Genomic DNA, 5,233 nt, shown 5'->3' on the forward strand with positions numbered 1-5,233 from the left:
CCCCCATAGGGTTTCCAAGGAGTAGCTGGTGGATTCGAACTGCTGACCTTTTTTTTGGTTAGCAGTCATAGCTCTTAACCACTGCACCACCAGGGCTCTGACATTCATATATCTATTGATAATATTTTATGTGTGTGATGTAATTGATTGCTTTTTATGTGGCCCTTTTAGCCATGATCTTCTAACTCCCACCCAGGTGATTGGGCGAGACTGTATGAAAAGGTAATTGTGACCCACCAAGGGGATTGGTCAGTTTTGCCATCCCACTGGGCTTGAAACTAGCCACCCCAGTGGTGGGAAAGAGAAGAGCCCACCACCACCAAGGAGAGACCCGCAGGAGAGACCCACAGGAAACGGCGCGGCGGGCTTCCAAGCCCGTGAAGCGAGAAAGTCAGTGTCTTTAGGCAGAGACTGAGAGCCAGGGAGAAGCCTACACCTGACCCATGAATTTGGGACTTACCAGCCTCCACAACTGCGTGAGCCATTTGCTTTATATGGTTCGTGGGTTCTGTGAGACATTGCAGTGCATTAGGGAACCCAAAGACAGGACAGAGAGTACTGAGGGGAGAGGGAGTAGTTGATGTTAGAGATGATGGAGTGGTACAGCAGCTTGGAAAAGTTGGACATTTGGGACATCTTTAACCTCCGCCTCATAGGAACCAGCTTTGTGCTGATCCTTATAAAAGGAATTATTTGTTTAATGTGCAATTGTATAACCATTTAATGGCTGTAGCATTCCTTTTTATAACTCTGCCACAACTTATTCATTCTCCTGTTGATGGACATTCAGATTGTTTCCAATCTTTTGTTATAAAAATGCTGCAGGGATCATTTTTGTGTCTTCTTGTGCACATATGGGAGAGTTTCTCTAAACACCTAAAAGAAGAATTGCCATGTCTAAAGGTGTACCTCTCTTTAACCTTATTAGATATTCACAAATTATTCTCCAAAGTGGTTATATAATTTACATTCCCACCAGTAGTGCCACTGTTTTACATCCTTGTCACATTTGGTATTATGACTTTATTTTTTGCCTATCTGAGGTTCGTGATTTTGTTTTAATTTGCATATTCCTGATGCCCAGGAAGGTGAATATTCTTAAATAATTTTATCGATCATTTTGGTTTTTATTCTGTATTGTTTATTCACCACCTTTGTTCATTTCATTTTCTCTTGTTTTTTTTTTTTTCCTTTCTCACTGATTTATAGAAAAATCTTTAGAAAAATTCTGTATTTGAATCATTTGTTTGTTATATGTATTGTTTGTTATATGTACTGAATGTATATCTTCTCCAAGTCTGTATCTTGTCTTTTCATGTTATTAATATCTCTTTCAATAAACTAATCTATTTTAATGGAGTCATATTTATCAATCTTTTCCTTTACAGTTTGTGTTTTTTGAGTCTTGCTTAAGAAATCCTTCCCAACCCCAAATTCATATACATATTCTTGTATACTGTCCATTTTTAAGGTTTTTATTCACTGGGAGTTTATTTTGGTTATAGAATGATGTAATGATCGAATTTTTTATTAGAATAACCAATTAAACAGCATTGTTTATTATTACATATAATATTACATGTTATTTATTATTTATTGACTAGTCAATCCTCTCCTCACTAAGTTCTAATACTAGTGTCGTATAACAGATTCCCATATGTGCTTGGGTCCATTCTGGGTTCTCTATCCTGTTCCATTGTCTGTTTGTCCACCCCTATATGGCACAGTGGTAAACAGCTTGGTTGCTAACCAGAAGGTCGGCAGTTCAAATACACCAGCCACTCTTTGGAAACCCTATGGGGCAGTTCAATTATGAATCAGAATCAACTCGACAGCAATGGGTTTTTTATGCCAATACAAGACTGTCTTAATCACTATGGTTTTATTATATAATTCTTGTCTGGCAAATGTCGGAATAACTGCCTCATCAGATATATAACCAGTTACCAGTGATATTGAGTAAGTTCCAACTCATGGCAACCCCATATGTTGCAGAGTAGGACTGTGCTCCTGAAGGGTTGGAGCAGATCGCCAGGCCTTTCTTCTGAGGCACCTCTGGGTAGGTTTGAACTTCCAATCTTTCTGTTATTAGTCAAGCACTTAATCGTCTTCTCCACCCAGGGACTCCTCATCAGATATGCACAATCTTTTTTTAAATCACCAGCAATTGTACACTGGAAATATGAAAAAAATTAACTGAATGAATGAGGAAAACAAATGTAACATTAGACTATAAGATTGAACATTATTAAAGTTATAAAATATTATTTGTACTACTTGAGTTAAATTATCTTCTTTTTTAAAATTGTTGTAAGATATACATATAGCACAACACCTGCCAGTTTAACATTTTTCACGTGTACAATTTAGTGACATCAATTACGTTAATCATGTTGTGCAACTGTCACCAATATCCATTGCCAAATTTTCCATTACCATAAACAGAAATGCAATGCTTCCTAAACAATAACCCCCATTCTTCCTCCTCCACACCCCTGGTAACCACTAATAAATTTTGCTCTTTATACATTTGCCTATTCTAGACATTTCATATGAGTGAGATCAAACAATATTTGCCTTTTTGTCATTGACTTTCTTCACTCAGCATGTTTTCAAGATTCATCCATGTTGTGGCATGTATTAGGACTTCATCTCTCTTTGTGGCTGAGTAGTATTCCATTGTAAGTACAGTCATGCATTGCTTAACATCTGTGAAATATATTCTGTGAAATAGGATATTAGGTGATTAGGATGTTGTGCAAACACCATACTACATACAGGCAGTCCCCGGATTATGAACCAGTTCTGTTCCTAAGTCTGTCTTTAAGTAGAATTTGTATGTAAGTTGGAATAGTTATTAGGTAAAGTTCATATCTAACACCAGTTAGTCAAATGTTTGTCTTAGTATATAGTATATAGTATACTTTTCTATGCATAAAAAAATTAAACACTTCTAGATACATCTTTAGCATAATAATACAGTAATAATAATAATAATGTTTAGATGCACAACGCCAAGTAGCACCCTTTTGTTATTATGAACCATTGTACGTACCTCGAATTTTTTACTGAATAGGCTTTACGGAGGTTGGTTCATAACTATGGGTTTTACCTAAGTCAGATATTCATAACCTGGGACAGCTTGTACTTAGCAAGGCTATATGGGATACTGTAGTGTACCTGTAAAGATTAAATAGCCACCAGGAAGCTGTTGTGTTCACCACATCCTGTTCTCTCCTTGGGATTTCTGAACTCTATTATAACCTTAAGGGACCACAGACATATATAAGGTCAGATGTCACCCAGCCAGACATTATGCAGGGCATGACTGTACATCCTCATTATTGTCAAGTCGATTCCAACTCATAGTGACCCTATAGGACAGAGCAGAATTGCCCCCATGGGGTTTCTAAGACTGTAAATCTTTACAGAAGCAGATTGCCACATCTTTCTCCCCTGGAGCAGCTGGTAGGTTCAAACCACTGACCTTTCGGTTAGCAGCCGAGCCCTTAACCACTGCACCACATGCATTCATCTGTTGGTGGATGTTTAGGTTGTTTCCATCTTTTGGCAATTGTGAACAGTGCTGCAATGAACATTGGTGTACGTGTGTGTTTGCATCTCTGCTTTCAAGTCTCTTGGGTATATATCGAAGAGTGGAATTGCTGGGTCATATGAGTTGGAATCGACTTGACCGCAACGGGTTTGGTTTTTGGTTTTTATGGAGCCTTTGTGGCGCAGCGGTTAAGAGCTCATGTGCTAACGAAAAGTTCAGCAGTTTCAATCCACCAGCCACTCCTTGGAAACTCTATGGGGCAGCTCTACTCTGTCCTATAGGGTCACTATGAGTTGGAATCAACTCAACGGCATCGGGTATGGTAGTTCTATATTAAACTTTTTGAGGAACCACCAAACTTTTCCACAGTGGCTGTACCATTCTGCATTCCCACCAGCAAAGGATGAGGGCTCCAATTTCTCCACATCCTCGCCAACATTCGTAAATGTTTAATAAAAATAAAAATAAGCAAGTTTTCTGATTTTTTTTTTTTGGTACTCATATTTTCTCCTACACTGCAGTATTTTCATAATCTTACTTTCTTGGTCAAACAAGAACTATAAGAAAAATAAACTTGAATTCAGAATGAACAATTCTTGTTATATATTTTCTAGATCACTATTTCTCTCACATTATATTAGAAATGTTTTGTACTTATCCAAGAAACAATGACTTTCTGTACAGAACTCTACCAAAACCCATATGTATTTGCAGAAATGTTTAGTCAGTAGAAGCCACGGCATTTCTTTTCTTTGTGTCACATATCATATCATGTTGAGCCTACTAAAGAGAAAATTTACAGAGTATGTGAGCATTTGATAATAAATTTAGAAGGTAGATTTTTGCTCAAAAGAAAGAGCATCTTAATAATCAGAATTGTTCACAAATGGAATAAGTTACTTTGAGGAAAAATGTATTCTCTTTTTCTGATAATACTCAAGCAGAGGCAGAATATTACAGAGGGGATTTAAACATCCTGGGGGCAGGAGTGATGGCTTAACTAAAGGACTCCTAAGGTCTCTTTCAGTTTACAGTATTGGTTAATGTGGGTTCTCCTCCCAACTCTAACACTTACTTGCTATAAGACCTTAGGCATATACTTATACTTTTAGCCTCAGTCTTTTATCTTTAAAAAAAAGAGAACAGTATCTTAATAACAGTAACATTGTTGCGCATTCTAAACACCTTGTTGTTGTTGTGTGCGGTGGAGTCAATTCCGACTCATAGCAACCCTATAGGACAGAGTAGAACTGCTCCATAGGGTTTCCAAGCAGCAACTGGTGGATTTGAACTGCTGAACTTTTGGTTAGCAGCCTGAGCTCTTAACCACTTCGCTACCAGGGCTCCTCTAAAGTACCTTAGACGTAGTAATCCTTTAAAAATCCTCACCAGTAGCGTCTGGGGTCTTAAAAGCCTTCAGGAGCAAAAAACAATGAAGAAAACTAAAGACACAAGGGAAAGATAGTCCAAAGGACTAATGGACCACATCTACCACTGCCTTCACCAGACTGAGTCCAGTGCAACTAGATGGTGCCCGGCTACCACCACTGACTGCTCTGACAGGGATCACAATAGACAGTCCCCGAAAGAGCTGGAGAAAAATGTAGAACAAAATTCTAACTCACAAAAAAAGACCAGACTTACTGGCCTGACAGAGACTGGAGAAACCCCAAGAGT

The sequence above is a fragment of the Trichechus manatus genome, unplaced genomic scaffold (genome assembly GCF_000243295.1).
Source record: "Trichechus manatus latirostris isolate Lorelei unplaced genomic scaffold, TriManLat1.0 scaffold00148, whole genome shotgun sequence".
In the NCBI taxonomy this organism is placed as follows: domain Eukaryota; kingdom Metazoa; phylum Chordata; class Mammalia; order Sirenia; family Trichechidae; genus Trichechus; species Trichechus manatus.